At 38.1% G+C, this 18,406-nt stretch overlaps 1 pseudogene; it reads left to right on the top strand.

Moving 5' to 3' along the window:
* The first annotated feature begins 11,961 nt into the window (after nucleotides 1-11,961).
* On the top strand, nucleotides 11,962-13,919 carry LOC119991472 (annotated as a pseudogene).
* The last annotated feature ends 4,487 nt before the right edge of the window (nucleotides 13,920-18,406 follow it).

Genomic DNA, 18,406 nt, shown 5'->3' with positions numbered 1-18,406 from the left:
TAAAAAGATGTCATCCTTCGTTTTGGATATAATTGTGAATAAGTTTTGTCAATGTGCTTATGTTACTATTAGGGGTGATCGTGTTGCAAAATTTATCGAGCAGGTTGTTGCTAATAGTTGGGCTAATATGTATTTTATAGGTAAGTGTTACAGTGGGATGTGTTCGATTATTGTTAAGCCTTTCAATGCACAAATATATTATTTACGTTCTATGCCAATCACAAATATGATTGATACGATATGCATAAAACTCATGAATCCCACAGATCTGGTGGTTCTACCTTCAGATCTGGTGGTTTGGCCCACAGATCTAAGGGTTTTGCCTAGGTTTCTTGGTGAGAGATTCAAGATGTAGGGTGTTAGAGATAGAGGTTGGATTGGGACTTATGATAATCTCGTGGGCTCTTGGGTATCCTTGGGTTTCTTGATGAGAGAAAATCGTCGATGTGTGGCTGTACAAATTTAATACATAGTAAAGTTTTCTCTTGGTTGTCTTTTGACAACACCTATGATTTTTTTTTCGGTTTTGGAGTTTTTCACGTATATTCTTGTGTTGAGATTATTGCACTTTTTTATTTCAATTTTCTCTTTTGTCGTGTGATATTTCCGTCAATGATGATTGTGGGTCTAATTTCCCAACAATTGGTATCGGAGCTTAAGGATTTAGTTTCTTGGGCGGTTACAGTTTTCTAGGAGCAAATATGTCAAGGTGAAAGTTGACATCAAGAAGTTTGATAGGAGAATAAATTTTGGCTTGTGGCAAGTATAGGTCAAAGTTATGCTTATTCAATTTAGGTAGAGGTATGAACAATCTTGGCATCTGAAGAAAATCTGTTAAAAAAATGGAGCAGGTTTGGCTAAAAGCTCCAAGTCAATAGATGGATATGCTATTTTTTGTCGCTAACGGTGGGGTCTCTTTTCTCCATAAGAGGCTGGTTGATACTCTTGGCATGTTGATTGATTTCTATATTGCCATGAAAGATAATGGGTTACTGAAAGCGGGTCCACAAATTTACACACGGGGATTGTCTTGACAGTTATACAGGGTGTGTGATGGAAAGGTATGTTGAGGGTTGAGGAACTCCCAAGAAAGCCAAGCGTGGGGGTTAAATCATAAATTTTTAACAGGTTTTTCGACATAGAACCGAAAAGGAAAATCTTGGAATGGTAAAGTTCTGAGTGGGTATACTTGTTATAGTGGAGCATGATTGTTGGTAAAGGCAATATTATAGCGAAAACGATGGACGACGATTCTCGATGTAGAGAGTTGTGATTGTCGGTAAAGATAATGGTATAGCGAAGGCAATGGATATTTTTTTATCAAGGTGGAGTATTGTTGAATTTTGATCAAAAATATGGTGTTAAAAGACAAAGAAACCAAGCAAGAGTGCATTTATCCTAACGATTGATGGACAACTTCGATTATGGAACAGTTTTTTGGCTGCTAAAGAGTCCCGATTGCGATGCAACTCAATTTTCAAGTTGGTATCTTGTTAGGAATGTGATTGATATCATATTTGTAATTGAAAACATCTTGAGGAGGGACTCCTAGGTACAATTAAACTAGGAAATTTTGTACTACTATAAATTCTAGTGATTTATTAGTGTCTTGGTAGGGAGAAATCAAAGAGTTGTGTGCGGTGAGTATAGATAGAGAGCAAAGGGGAAAAACTTTGTGGTGTATCTCTCAGCTTTTGCCTACATTTGTTGGTGAGAGATTCAAGATGTAAGGTGTTAGATATGGCACAAATTTTCTTCATAGTGAAGTTTTATCTTGGTTGTCTTTTGACAACACATGTGGTTTTTCTTAGTTTTGGAGTTTTTCACGTATATTCTTGTGTTGAGATTCTTGCACTTTTTTATTTCAATTTTTCATATTGTCGTGTGATATTTCTTTTAAGAATGATCGTGGGTCTAATTTGCCAGCAAGGAGGTAAAAGAAGTTGTCATGTAGTAAAGTAATTTTCTCTTTCAAGATCTCATCTGAAATTGAGATCTTTCATCCATTTGAAGCAAATTTTTTTGCAGCCTTAGTGCCTAGTGGTCTATCATGAGAGTCATGTAGGGAGATAGTAGAAGTCTTATGCCTTTTGTTGGAGAGAGTTTTTTCTCATTTGACTTCATCTTTCAATAAGATCCAATAATGCTAAAGTAGAATTGGTTTACCCTCTAAGTCAGTATACATGTCTTGAGCATCATCTATTTGTATAAGAAATAACAAAATAATGACTATCAAACAATAATTTAAGGATCACTTAAATAGGTTCATAGGAAGCATATGAGCACACTATAGTTCCCTAATTCACAAGCCAAAATATCTAATCAGAAATGCACAATCATACAAAGTTAGTTATATAGTAAGGTAGAACAAAAATTATCATTCCTTACTCAGTTTGTCCGCTAAGGTATCTTCCTTCAATTTGACGTAAGTATTCAGAAAATTTTTGATAGCTCCTCCTGTTAATGTCATTCCACCGTTGTTTTAGAGATGCTTGGGTACGAGGATCTCCATGGGTATTGAAGAATTGATTAATTCTTTGTCAATATCTATTAGAGTTTTGAGCATTCCTTTGAGTTGAATCTTTATTGGTATTTAGCCAAGTGGACACAAGGAGTTTATCATTGTCAATTGAGAAATTCTGGCTTCTTCGACTAGTTCCTGTTAAGGGCACAACCTCTGATGGAAGTCGTGACTCCAATTGATCAACATTGTGATCATCATGCAATTCATCGTTGATGAGCAATGATGCATATGAATTGTACATAGAATTCATAGCTGATCAAAATCAAGAACCAATTCAACATTAGAGCCAACACAATTCCACAACTGCAAAGCTAAACAAAGCATTCACAAAAGCACAAAATTATTTTTGGAGAGACGACAACACAGTAGCAAAACCCCAAATACCTACTCAAAGTTTTGGACAAATCCAACAATCCTCTGTCGAACACAATAGCACAAAATAAATTTAAAACAGAAACTCTACCTATAAACATAGATTCATATACCAACAAAAACTCTGCATACAACATCTGATTTCAATTATCAACAATACATAATACCTACACCCTCCAACAATCTCAATTACATCTACACAACCACAATTTCAATCATAAAAGCACACTAAAATACGAAGTAAACATACCTATCAATGAAGGAGGATCAATCGATAGAGGTAAAGGAGGGTAACCCTAGTCGGACACCTTTGGCAAGTTCAACCCAAACTGTGTCGATAGTTGGTTGTGATATGAATTCGATGTGCATCTTCGATTTTATGGTGGGTTTTGATGGTCGAGATTGAGATTGGTGTTTTTTATGCATAGCCGTTGAACAACGAAGTTATTGTCTCTCCCACATGTGGTTGCAAACTCTTTCTCTCTCCCCTCTTGGTACGAAAATTTGGGAATCCATAATGAAGTCGCAAATTTGCGACCCTTTTTGCAGTCTCTATTGGCTTGATGAAATCACAAAAATTGAGATGCATATCAACAAATGTGATTTTAAACCACCTTTACAGCCTCTGTTGGAGAAGCCCTAAGGGTGAGGAACTATTACTTGGATAATACCCAATTAAGATGGATTGAGGGGAGGTCCAATACTTAAAGTAGCGGACTATTGTACAATACAGATTGTGTGCCATAAAATCCAATAGTTGACTTTTTTCTTGATAAAATTATTTCTTCTCTCCATTTTCCTCTCTCCTCTAATTTACTCTCTTCTTCCCTTTCATTGATAATTGTCTCTTTTTCTTTCCTTCCTTGACTCTCTTTTCCTTCATTTTTTCTTTTCAATCTCGCTCTCTCTCTCCCCCTCTGTTTCGGTGACCAAAGATGAAGTCACTCGCCTAACATTGACTGCAACAACCAGCAGCTTAGATCTGCGGTCCTTTCTCTCGATGGTTTCCAATCTCTCTACCTCTAGCCCTCTCTAAGCCCCAATCTTCTTTGAAGCCGCCACTGCCTAGTCCATCATCGTCAATTTGGGGTCTTTTGGCCCAATGATTGGCGCCAAGCCATCTGCTTTTTGAGACAAAAAAAGACGAGGTCCATCTCTCTTTAGTTTTTTATTGTTTGTATTTAATCTAGATTTTTCTTCTTGATCATATCATATTTTTGTTGTTGTCCATCTCTCTTTGATTTTGTGGAGGATAACACAATTCACAAGTAGGAAGAAGCACAAAAGTGGTTGAAAAGTTGTAATAAATATTTGTGTAACTAGGACCATTGGATTTGCATCTATACTATACAATAGTATCATACTTTAAGTATCGTACCTCTCCTCAATCAAATTAAGATACGCCATGTCATAACCACCTCGACTGATGAATTATTGTGGATCAAGAGTTTAGTTGTGTTTTTTACTCAAAAGAGACCGGTCGGGAAAAAAGTCTCCCTATCACAAAATCAATTTAAACACCTTCAACTCATTTTAATTTTATACGGAGTGTATAGGATAAGAGATAATATGACAAATGACAAAAACACTCCGTTAAAAAAAACACAAACCCAAGCCTTTTTTTTTTTTTTAAAAGCCCACAGGCCACACACACGCTAAGCCATGCCCGAGGGGCATGAAGGCCACCACAGCGGATGGAAAACTACCCAAATCCCAAACTCCCCTGATGAGAATAGAACCCTGGACCTCAAGATCCTGGGCAGACAACTTGACCAACCAGGCTATCTCCCATTCTCTAAACTACATGTACTTCTATAAAAACATTTAGTCACACTAGCGACAAAGATTTTTTATCTTTAATTTTTCATAAAAATTGATAAAATAAAAAATAATTAAAAAAATAGTAATTATTTTAGTTGAGGGTAGTTTAGACAAATTACCCCATTTCTTATACTATCATTTTGTCTAACAATAGACCAAACGTTGTATTGTATAAGAATTATACTATACAAGCCTAATACCAGTTTTTTTTTCAAACACTAGATATGATTAAATTATACATCCACTTATCCAATGATTAACTTATACATTGGATAGCAAAATTATACTTTCTTATACGAAGTTCCAAACGTAGCCTTATAGAATACCGACCTCTCGCGACTAAAAGCATTAATTTGCGTGATCCACAAACGATAAAAACTTATCCGTAATCTCATCTATAAATTCACACCATTGTGATGCCAATCGATACCCAAAACTAATCCGTAATATCATATATAAATTCAAACTCCATGCCAACTGAATTCTGAGAAGTGATGTTAAAATCAACTTATTTCAGCTTTTCTTCTATGGCGGCAAGCATTAGATATTGCAACATTCATTACCTTTGGTATGGTGAGATAACCAACACCCCAACCACAGTTAGCTTACCTTGGTCTTTTAACTAAGGGTGCGTTTGGTAGACAATTTTGACAGTAACATATATTGTAGATAATAAATAGTGGTAATAAATGGTAGCAGATATGGTTCCTGAAATGTTGATAGGTGTGTGGTTGTACTTTTGTTGATAGCATATATAGTGTTAAAATTGTTGTGAAAATTACGAGTAAGGGTATTATGCATTTTACCTCAAATAAAATATATTACATATTAAAATAAAATAATAATAATTTCTTACATATTTGTAAGATTATTTTATTTATTTTATTAATAAATTTATTTTAATATTAAAATTTTCTTATAATTCTTATGATTGTCCAATTCAAGCTTTTTTCATTAAATGACATCCATATCGTCTAAACCTACCCCGGAGGAAGAAGAAGGGTGGATCTGACCCCAAGTTCGATATCGAATAGCACTGTAGCAGGAATTCAGCTAGAGCTGGAGCGAGGGTATTTCTGGAAAATCAGAAAAAGGGTGAGGATAGTTTTGTACAAAAAGCCAATATTATCTCAAAATGATCCAAAAGGGAACAATTTCGCAAATGACAATTTATGGTCAAGAAATTGTCTTGGTTTTTGGGTCCAAAAATTGTTGTTTGGTTGTGCTTAATAATATATTGTCAAACTACAATACGGCGGGACTATTCCCACCCTTCTTTTCTTCTTTCACCCCGACTCTATCTCTATGAAATGACCCCATGTTTTGTCCTCTTTGCTCTTTTTGTAAAAATAAATAGCTTTGCTGAGATGACTTTTTGAAATGACATTCATTTGCCCTTACGTGGGTTCTTTTTTTTTTCCTTTGCATGGGACCCTCCACTCCTCAACCTTATTAATTCCTTCACTTGCTTTCATGTGTCTCCACTCCCTCTCTAAGTCTCCTCCTCCATAGATCCCTCCACTCCTCAACCTTATTAATTTCTTCACTTGCTTTCATATGTCTCCACTCCCTCTCTAATTCTCCTCCTCCATAGATTCCATCTGTTACTACTTCTTTCACCAATTCAATCTCTTCTTATCCCAAAAAAAAGCTTGTAAATTGCTGAGAACCCAATTGTCGAAAATAAAAACCCTGTTCAAAAATGTCACCTCTACTCTATGAAATGACCCCATGTTTTTGTCCTTTTTGTAAAAAGCAATGAGGCATTTTTTTGTCATTTCTAATTTAAAAAAAAGAGGTTTTTTTTGTCTTCCCCATGTTTTTGTCCTTTTTGTCTGACATTAAAAAAAAAGGCTTTTTTTTGTCTTTTAAATTTAAAAAATAATTATGACATTTTAGGGACTAGCATTTGTGGCCCTTTTTTGTTTGAAAGAGGATTTTTTTATCTTTTTAATTTCAAAAATAAAATGATTATTGATGTGACAAAATAAAAGAGGGAGGGACGTTCTTGTTTTAATTTCCAGAAAATATATTATTTATGTGATGACTTAGATATTCAATGTAATCTTCTACCACTCTTACAATTATATAAAGTATAATACAATGGTTTCAAAAGGAAATATAGAGCCTCTACATTGCATGTTTGCCGCAAGTTGTTCCGTATAACCCTATGTCAAGGCAATCATAATGGGAGGTATTGGATAACCCTATGTCAAGGCAATCTGGACAAAGTGATTGTGATTAACGAACCCGATAGTGATAGTGACATGTTCATGCGGGAGGGGAGGCATTGATCGCAGTGGCAAAAATGTCAAGCACTGTTTAGAACTAAAGAGATGTAATATGACATTGTGCCTTGAAACAATCAAATGACCCATGTCTGGCATTGTCATCCAGTTTTGAAGTGGTGCTGGTCTATCGGATTCCCAGAAGTTCAGTGAGTTGTAAATGGAACATGCCCGACCATTACCACCAAATAGATCAACATACTCTGCCCAAAATGTTCTCAACTCGTCAATCAAGTTTTGTCGGACGTTTACCCATGCATCATCTCCAAAACCAAGTAATCCAGCAATAGCCTGGAAGCCACAATTTTCATCAAGTCTTATATCTTTTACAAACATAATGTAAGGATGCAATATAGGTGGGAATTGACTAAGATATACATGCTGATGGGCAGTTGACCTCGATCTTGAAATCCTTTGCGTAGGAAGTGGTGGAGTGTTATAAAGAGATGAACAACTGTGTCTACCTCGTTCCTGAGAATAACAAAAATATTGATGAACAAACTTGAATTCAGACACACCACCACTAGTAGATCTGTCTACTTTCTTTTTTGAGGAGGGGCGAATTGGTGAACAACTGTGTCTACCTGGACCTTGAGAATGATTCAAATCGTGCTGAACAAAATCGAATGCACACTGGTTACAATGAGTTGATTTGTCTACTTTCTTCTTTGAGGAGGGGCGTCCACGAATATTTGTCTTAACAACTGCTTCAAGAAGAGTAGTTATTGATGGATTAATTATCCCCCTCAACTTCCTTAGTAGACTGACTTTACCAGGCCTTGATTGATGCTTAAACTGTTCTGTGAATATTTGTAGCTCGACACTACAATTGATATCAGCATTGATAGGTGAAACACTTGACAATAGGTCAAGTTTTTTCCAAAGCTTATCAATGCAAGCAAGTGGTATAGGACGATCTTCATTCGTGTATATTGCAAGCTTGTGCACACATGGCAGTCCATTACTCGTATGAAGTTTACATCTGCAAGAGTAGATGTCTTCTCCAACAACTTTAGAACGTTCAAATTCCAACCAAATCAGATTCAACGCATCCATTGAGACAAAACCCCGTAATTATCGGAATAGGTGTGTTTTGAATCGATGTAGGACAATATTTTTGCTTTTCTCCAAACTAGCTTTTATTGCTGTGAACTAACCTTAGATGAACTGATGAACAGACGAGACTGCTGACTCCAAGTCTGATTGTGATGTGCCTAAGTATCTTTTCAACTTCAAATGCTGACTCTCGACTCTATTAGTGGTCAGGTTGGCGAAATGCATATAGGTGTCTGTCCAGGTGGATTTGAGCATCTCCTTATATGGTGTCAACCATACATATTTAATATAATTCATGACTTTGGAGTAGTTTTGTAAAATTATCTCAAGAGCAGATAAATTGTACACATACGCATTCTCGGTTTCTGATTCCATTAATATGTGCCACATGGAGTAGAATGAATCCCAAGATTCCTTGTCTCGAAATGATTTTTTACAATGGGCTATAACAGCTCTATCGATTTGCCATCTATAAAGCAGTTTCATCAACTCAGGAAATACTTAGGCACACGACCTCATCAATGCCAAATCTCTATCAGTGACAATAACTCTTTGAAAAGTGGCCTCATCCATTGTTGATCGTAAACAATTCAGTACCCAAGTATAATTGTCCTCCTTTTCTGATTGCAAGAAAACAAATCCTACGCAAAATGTCATCTTCGTTGAGTCACACCCACAATCTCAAATAGAGGCATCCTGAACCTGTTAGTTTTATATGTAGCATCCATCAATAACACATATTGGAATGCACGCAATAGTTCTAACGAGCATGGATGTGCAAAGAATAATTCTTCAAGCTCATTAGTATGAACATTGCTTCGATTAAAGAAAACGTATTCGTACTGGTGTAGGAATGACATGAGTTGTTGCATTTGGGATTTACCAGCTTTCTCTGCAGTTCGAAACTTTTAGCGTGCATTGTATATAGTTTTAATGGTGGACACGTTGTTCAAATCCCTGTTCTTTAACGTGTAAAAGATGTTTCGTGGCTTCACCAAATTCTTTGACATATCTACCAATATTTCATTTTCAGCAGTATAAAGCTTACCAACATAAGAATGGCCCTCCATATATAATGTCACAGAATGGTTATGCACTCCACATACTACTCTTACCATCCAATCATCATCTGTCTTCAATTTTATCCCTTTCACTCTGAATGGACAATCTCGTTTTTTTTTTGTGCCAGTTAACCTTGTAGAGGTTTTCTTACTATTGTAGGTACCACCATGATCACATTGTAACAATAATTTGTGTCTCCTCCCAAATCCACCAATCTCTGACCTTTTAGTAACAATAACAAAACCCAAATTATGTCTAGTATTCTGCACCCATTCAATTAACGATTGACGCGAATTGAATACCTGAGAATGTATTAATTTTGTTAGAAATTAACAAAATATAGCATGTATTAATTTAGTTAATTAGCATACCATATCGGTGAAAAATTCATTTGTAACATCTACTTCAATGTCTTATTCACCTTCATTTACAAGATCAGGTTCTTCTTCTTGTTTTATTTCATTTATATCAATAACATCCTGCCAACAATACAAATTCACTTTAATATATGCAGTTAATCAAAATAATTATTAAAAAAATAAACTTGATAGATTTACCTTATCACTAGAACCACTTGACAATCTTAACTCTTCACCCTATCATTTCAGATGATCCATTTTTTCTCAATCTCGAATGGAGAAGGGTGATTATAAGCAAAAGGGGAGGCCCAACCGGTCTTCCAGATCCGCTGCTAGCAGCCCTTCCTATCATAGGAAGGCAACGGGTCGGGTACCCTTCCAATTAGTGAATACCAAAACCGTTTCCATTTAAGGTACCTAATACCAAAACCTTTCCAAAACAGTTTAAAAAACCATTTAAATTTCCAAAACCGAAACCATTTTATAACCGTTTACCATCGGGTACCCGTTTACCATTTAACTTTTTAATTTTTTTAACTTTTCTATAAATGTATAATTCAATTTCTTAAAAAATAATATGACTTATCATGTTATTATGGTTTGAATGTATAATATATAATTCTATTATATTATTTTATTTAATATACTTGATCATGTTAAAATTTAGCATCCTAATAATATACTTTTATAAAGATGATTTATAATGTTATTACTATAATTTACTTTTTTAATTAAACGGTTCGGGTACCCTAAATCTGGCATCAAAAACTAAACCCGACCCTAAATCATAACGGGTTTGAAAATCAAAACCAAAACCGTTTCCAAACCCTATAGGATCGGTTTTCAGGTTTTAAATGGATCGGTTATCCTATGGATAGTGCTCTAATCGGTTTTTTTTGCCATCCCTATAATCCTAAGCGGTTTAATGAATCCCGAGAGAAGAAAGCACGAGACTACTTGAACCTTTGTGAACTGGAACAACCCTTATAGGAGAGATGGTTGACTTTACGGAAATGAAACTAGTGAAGTTTTCCTAGAGGCTTCAAGCTAGAAAGTAAATAGCACTTGCAAGAGGAGTAGTGATAAAGCTACTAAGATTATGAGAGCGAAGGTCGGTGCTTGATTCAGTCAGTCAAGGCATTGGAGTCTTTATGTAGAGTGAAGAATAACAGAGTAATTGAACCAACCCCCTTCCCAATTTGGACATGCAAAAAGTTAAAGTGACAAGACAATGGATAAAATATTTTGAAATGATATCAAAGAGTCTAGAATTATTAGCTTTTTTTTCTCATTGAAACAACAATGGGAGGTGGTGGCGAAGTTTAGCTACAAAGGGTCCCTTCATCCAAGGGGACCAGGGGACATTTGTTGCTAGGATAACGAATAAGGCAAGGGGTGGCCCTCTTCTCTATTTATTAGTGTTTAAAATACTAACCTGTACGCATTGGTTGAGGAAATAAAGGACGAGTACACTGAATATATGATGTAAGTTGTTCTGTATACGGTGTAACCCATGCAGCTACGCAATCGTACTTATCCCTAAACCATTGAATCACAATAGGAGGCTTTGGATAACCCTATGTCAAGGCAATCTGGACAAAGTGATTATTATTAATGAACCCAATAGTGATATTAAACATGAAGGAATCAAGTGACTCATGTCAAGCATCGTCATCCAGTTCTGAAGTAGTGCTGGTCTATCTGATTCTCAAAAGTTTAGTGAGTTATTGTTTTCCTTAATTTTGATTAATGGATGAGAGAGAGAGGGGAAAACATGGCCGTACCAAAACCATTCATGGAAAAAATTTAAATTAATTTCATTTTTTCATTTCATTTCATTTTTATGTTTATTTAAATTAATTTTATTTTATTTTTATTTTTATTAAATATAAGCCAAATCGCCGAGCCCACCATGTGTTCGATAAAATACGCAAATGAATGAAGAGAAAGCATTATTGTTGGATTTACGAGTTCACGTACATGACAATCCATACTGCCTCACAATAGAGTTTAAAAGCTAACCGTAGAATCTGTTAACATGGACAATCTAACGGCGTTGACACTTGACATGAATTTTTTTTCCCTGGTAATAGAAGAGCATAATGATAATTGGAGGGGCCCATAAAAAAACTCTAAAGACAACTGTCTAATCAATGGGGGTTTAAATAGTAAAAATGTGGGTGGCAATAACAACACCCCTACAATGTATGATGCACCAAACACACCCTAAGTCAAAGTTGTCTTATTGGTGCACTCTATGAAGTGCACCGTTTCACTTATTCTTTTAGCATTATTGTTTAATTTCTTTTTGTGGTCATGTCTCTATGACCGTTGAAGCCATTCAAACTACATTAGATATATATTGTACTCTGTACTTTTTAAAACGTTAATGAATACAATTTTGAAATCTTCTTCTCTCTTTGTGTTCATCTCTTTCTCCTCCTCCTCCTCCTCCTCCTTCTTCTTCTCATCTCCATCTTTTATCTTGAATGATTTGCAAGACACGTTGCTGAATCATTAACTATCAAGTGAGACACATTCCATGGTAACTGCAACGAAACATATTTTCATTCTCTCCGGCCAAAGCAACATGGCCGGCCGTGGCGGCGTAATTAGAGCCAACGACCACCATCACCAACAGCATTGGGACGGAATTGTCCCTCCCGAGTGCCAGCCCCATCCCAAAACCCACCGCCTGGGCGTTACTCTTCATTGGGAGCAGGCGCGTGTGCCACTACACGCAGACATAGACACCCAAAAAATCTATGGACTAGGTCCGGGCATGTCCGTTTCGAACGCAATCAAGGATCACTATGAGGAGGAGGTGGTGGTAGGGCTAGTTCATACACAGTAGGCGGCATCGCCATCAAAGAGTAGGCTCGTGGGGAGCAGTTGTATGAGTCGATGGTGGAGAGATCTAAAGAAAGTGTTAAAGATGGAGGGGAGATCAAAGCATTGTTGTGGTACCAAGGAGAAAGTGACACGTCGAGCACACATGATGCTAAGGCATATCAGGCGAACATGGAAAGGCTCATTGAGAATGTGAGAGAAGACCTTAATTTGCCTTCACTTCCCTTCAGTCAGGTTAGTATTAAATAAAGTTGAATTGATTTTTGTAAGATAACAATATCAATCTTACGGATGTTAGTGTTTTTTGTCATAATTTTGTTCCAATTATTGAGATGGACGATCATGTGAGCAAATCTCAGCATTTGGGATAGCTCAGACAAAACACACTGAGATGTTTTTAGTGTTTTTGTCTCTAATTTGAATTGGATTTTATAGGTGGTGTTGGCTCTATTTGGTTGCATATGCCAAAAAGATCACCCCTACCCTTTATGGAGACGAGATCATTGTGACGATCAAACGGTTGCAGGTCTGCCAGAGACTTACAGTCAGTCTCAAAGTGTAAAAATAGAATGTATTACGATTGCACTGATAATCTAACTTCTGAACCAAACGATTGTAAGTAGAAAGGGTATAAATCATGGTCTCAATATGAAAACTCCAAGGAACTCTAGATCTACTGAAGCGCGCTTCAGAAATGAATGAAAATGCCAGAATGTAACACTTCATTGATGAACAAAGATGTACATTGAGGTTAAAAAACAAGAGTGTGTAAGAACAAAGCTTGAGAACAAGAATGCTTGAGAGCTTGAAAGTTTGAATGCTTGAGAATTTAAGCTGATGGGCTGAGATTTGTGGTTGTTTGATGTGTGTGTGTGTGTCATCATCATCTTCTCTTCTTGCTTTTATACTGCATCAATACCTCCATATAAGCTAGAACTTCGCCCATATCCGTTAGAAAAATGGCCATAACTGTCATGACTACTGTGGCCCGAAATTCACCATCTTCTTCAACCGTCTCTTCTGGAAGCTCCATGTCTCCAAAAACTCTCTCCATGTTGTTGAATTCGCGTAGAAAATAATTCTCCATGATAATAGGCAACTAAGCAACCAATCACCTCGTAAATAGGAACAATCCCATGTTTATAGGAACAAACCCAATAACTGATCTTATCTCCATGATTTTGCACCTAATACGGGCCAAATAAATCTTTAATTAATGGCCCATATCATGCAACTAAGCTCGGCCCAAATAAACCTCACTCTGTCCAGCCCGTGCGACCAAACTGCAACCCAATCTCCAACGCTTCTGTCAAGCCCATACTCTGACCTTGCCCAGCCCATAAGTCTGCACAAATATGGTGTAAACAGGTGGCAATTGCATCAGGAGATAAAAAGTACATGGGGAAGGTAAGAGAAGCATAGTTGGGTATGAAGCTTCCAAACGTGGTGTGCGTGGATGCCAAGGGATTGTCGCTCAAGGAGGACAACCTCCACCTGACTACTGAGGCCCAAGTTAAGTTGGGCCACATGTTAGCCCAGACATACCTTCACCATTTTGCACCGTCAAATCCTCCGCAGGTTGCTTGACTTGTAAAATGAACTACCATGAATTTTTAGTTGGATTATTTGAGTTGTAATTTTCTCTTTTATTTTACTGTTGAGCTAGCTACTGATCTAGTTTGAAAAGTAGAGCCACTTTGTCGGAAACAATTTCATTCCAACATAAATTCAAGCGTAAGATGCTACTTAATTAATTTCTTCAGTTTCTAAATTTATGGTCAAGGTCTTTGAAAAATTGAAAAATCTCTTAAGTTTCTATCCAACAGTTGATTGATGAGTTGTCAAATATTGTTTAAGTTCATATTTGATCCATGAGATCATCTAATATTGGTATCAGATCATATGGTACATGTATTTTCGGTTAATATATATGTTATATAGATTGAATACAATGTGTTAGAATGAAGGTATGCAAGTATTGTTGTAATATGAAAATTTTCAAAACATGTTAAAACCAGAAATTGGAGGGTTAATGCTCTCCCACGAGTCTCTCGTGTGGTTGTTTTTCCTCCTATCCCAGTATAGGTTTTCTAAGTTTCAAGGGTGGCGACCAGTGAGTTTCTTTGTTTCTTCTTTGATGGTGGTTTTAGATCTAGCTTTTGATGGCGAAAGATTTATCAAAGATATGGACTCGGTTCACTTTGACGGAGGAGGAGGGTAGTCAGGTTATTTTCAATCCGGATCTATTAGAAGAAACCAAGGGTGTTCTGTCTTTCTGTTTTCTGGCGACGGTCCTTACTGATAAACCAATTAGTCTAGAGGGGTTTATCTCCACTATGGTGGGATCATGGAAGGCACGGGTGGGAGTTGAAGGACGCGAAGTGGGTAATAAAATTGTTTTGTTCGAGTTTGGATGCAGAGATGAAAAGGAATGGGTGCTTCAAAATGGCCCCTGGAATTTCAAGAATCAGCTTGTCCTACTCAAAGAAATCAGTGGGGAGGAGCAAGCATCATCGATTGAACTCCGTGAAGCTACATTTTGGGTGCAGATCCATGATCTCCCCTATGTGCTATGACTGAGAAAGTGGGTAAGCAAATTGGGTCTGCAATTGGAAGGGTCTTTGGAGTGGATAGAGTTACCGATGGTTTGGCTCTGGGGAAGTTTCTTCGAGTACGAGTGGCCCTGGATACAAGTAAACCTCTTAGGAGGGGACAAAAGATTAGTTTTGGGAACAAGGGAGATATGTGGATTTCTTTCCTCTATGAAAGGCTGGGTGATTTTTGCTACTGCTGTGGTAGGATGGGGCATGGAGAGGGGAACTGTTTGGAGGCTGTGCGACAATGTCGACACTCAGGTGATGTAAGGCGGGAATATGGCCCATGGCTGAGGGCAAAATCATCTAGATGGCAAGGCCCCTCAAACCCACATGCTGCGAGAGGAAGAGGGGGTGGTATGCAGGTAAGGAGCGAATGAGGGGGAAGTAGCAGGAAGGAAAAAGAGATGCTTTCTGATGGAAGGGAAGTGGGGATCGAAGCTAAGCAAACTGAGGATACCCACAAATCGACTCCAAATGAGAGTATTGTGGGGTCAAATGGGAACGCTGAAGAAGGGCAGGTTGGAAGTGATTTGGCCAGAACACTGGGAGGGGCTGGAGCTCAGAAAGAAAAGGTCGGGGAGGGTGGTTTTGAACAAATAATGACCACTATCAGAGGAATGGTGATGGTGGAGCATGGAGTCTCTAATATTCCTAAAGAGAGTCCAATGGAGTACCAAATGTTTCAATCAGATACAACAATGGATATCACTACGCTGTCGAGGTCAAGGCAGTGGAAAAAGAGGACGCGAGGGTCTCAGAAGAAGAACATAGTTATGCTGGATAAAGGGGAAAGTTCTTTGTTGACAATTGGGGAGAAAAGAAAGGACACCATGGATATGGGTGAAGTCCAGGATGGACAACTTTCTAAGCGTTAATGTCTGGAAAAGTTTGTTGAGGCGGAGGTTGCAGAGCAACCCCGCCTATCGCAATGAATATCTTAAGCTAGAACTGTCGGGGTTTAGGGAAGAACCCGACAGTTCACGAGTTGCGGAGGTGTGTCCGTGAAAAAGTTCTTGATATTCTCTTTCTTATTGAAACTAAATTTTTGAAGGGGGAGATGGATAGAGCTCTGTTGGGCTTGGGTTTTATGCATATGTTGGCTGTTGATAGTGTTCGTAGGAGTGGTGGTTTGGCCCTTCTCTGGAGGGAGGAGGTGAGGGTTTCTGTTCAGTCTTTTTCAAGATCTCACATTGATGCGCTTGTGTCCGGGAGTGATGGAAGTGGCACCTAGAGGTTTACTGGGTTCTATGGGGACTTTGAGGTTCGGAGGAGATTAGAATCTTAGGGTCTGCTTCATCGTCTCTGTTTGCAGTTAGACCTTCCGTGGGTTTGTATTGCTGACTTTAATGAACTTTTATGGAAATTGGAAAAAAAGGGTGGAGCTCTTAGAGCTTAGTGGCAGATGAATAACTTTCGCCACTGTATTGAGACAGCGGATCTTCGGGAGGTTGTTTGTAGGGGGATCGTTTCAGCTGGAGAAGATGGACAGGTTGTGTGGTGGTGAAAGAAGTGTTGGATACGGCGTTTGCAAATCAGGGTTGGCTTCAACATTTCCCCGAGGTGTCAGTCTGCCCATTTGGAACAGTTAGCTCAGACCACAAAATGCTTCTTCTATCATTGGGAAGTCTACCAAGGGATAGAAGTAGGAAAAGGCATTTTCGATATTAAAAACGTTGGGAAGTTCATGATGGTTGTAAGGAGGTGGTGAACCAGTCTCGGAATTCTGGGAATTTTCAAACTAATCTTTATGGAATTTCTAGAAGGATTGCCGAGTGTGGATCAAACTTGTTAGGGTGGAATAATGGTGTGTTTGGGAATGTTCTTAATAATATCAAATCTCTAAAAATTCGATTGGATCAGCTTCGAGCTAATGAGGGGCCGGCAGTAGAGGTTGAGATGAAAGAGGTGGAGCAACAACTGACTGAAATGTACAAAAGAGAGGAAATTTTATGGAGACAAAGATCGAGGCAGCTGTGGTTAAAGGAAGGAGATAAAAATTCTAAGTATTTTCATCAAATGGCCTCTCAGCGGAAGAAAAAGAACTATATCCAGGTGTTGTAAAAAGAAATGGTGGGTCTGATTTTGCATTTTTTCAAACAGCTCTACATGTCTGAGAGTTCCTTAAATGGGGAGGAGGTGTCTAATCTGGTCGCTCAAAAGGTTCCAGTTTCGCTGAATGATCAGTTATCTGCCCCCTATAAGCAAGAAGAGGTGGTAAAGGCTTTATTTGAGATGCATCCAGAAAAGGCTCCAGGCCCGGATGGTATGACAGTGGGGTTTTTTCAATATCATTGGCCGGTGACGAAGAGAGAGGTGTGTGATGTAGTGCTGGGTTTCCTTAATTCGGCTGATGACATTGGTTTAATAAATCAAACGACTATTGTTTTAATTCCAAAAACAAAGAGCCCGAAAAGGATCTCAAAATACAGGCCTATCAGTTTATGCAATGTGATTTATAAGATCATCTTTAAAGTCTTGGCTGACAGGTTGAAGAAGATTCTTCCAGCTATTATTTTAGAAACTCAAAGTGCATTTGTACGGAGCCGGCAGATTTTTGACAATATTATTGTGGCTCAAGAGTGTCTCCATACCTTGAAGAACAAGAGGAGTGGAGGTTTGGGTAGTATGGCTATTAAGGTAGATATGATGAAGGCTTATGATCGAGTAGAATGGGACTATCTGGAAGGGGTGATGCGTCGGATGGGTTTCTATACGAATTTTGTGGAGCTGGTGATGAAGTGTGTTCGCACGGTCTCTTTTTCAGTGCAGATTAATGGTGTTCTGGAGGGGTCTTTTTCCCCTTCTCAGGGGATTCGTCAAGAAGACCCGTTGAGCCCTTACTTGTTTCTTTTGTGTGCTGAAGGTCTAACTGCACTTTTGAGAGAAGCAACTTCAGTAGGTAAAGTTCATGGTCTGTCGGTGAGTCGTTATAGTCCGTGGATTTCCCTCCTATTTTTTACGGATGACTGTCTATTGTTTTTGAGAGCTTCTATGGAAGAGTGTGACCAAATGAGATCCATTCTCCATCAGTATGACCAAGCGTCGAGCCAAAAGGTAAACTTGCACAAATCCTCAGTGTTTTACAGCCCCAATACTGACCAGAATGTTAGAGACCAAATCTCTTTTGCATTGGGTGTGAGGCATATTATGCATACTGACTTGTACCTTGGGGTCCCTATGCTGTTTGGGAGATCAAAACAAAGCTTATTTGAGTATCTCAAGCAAAGGATGTGGCAAAGAGTGCGAGGATGGAGGCATAAAAATCTTTCGAGAGCTGGTAAAGAAGTTTTAATCAAATCGGTCATCCAGGCAATTCCTACCTATGTAATGAGTTGCTTTAGAATCCCTATGGTAGTATGTGGAGAGCTCAATAAAATCATTAGGCAGTTTTGGTGGGGAAGTGAGGATAAAAGATCCATCCATTGGCTAAGTTGGAAGGATTTGTGTAGGGCTAAAGCTGATGGAGGGTTGGGTTTT

Source organism: Tripterygium wilfordii, chromosome 22 (assembly GCF_013401445.1).
Source record: "Tripterygium wilfordii isolate XIE 37 chromosome 22, ASM1340144v1, whole genome shotgun sequence".
Lineage (NCBI taxonomy): Eukaryota > Viridiplantae > Streptophyta > Magnoliopsida > Celastrales > Celastraceae > Tripterygium > Tripterygium wilfordii.
The sequence above is the reverse complement of the archived record's forward strand: the minus strand, read 5'-3'. Positions and strand labels throughout refer to the sequence as shown.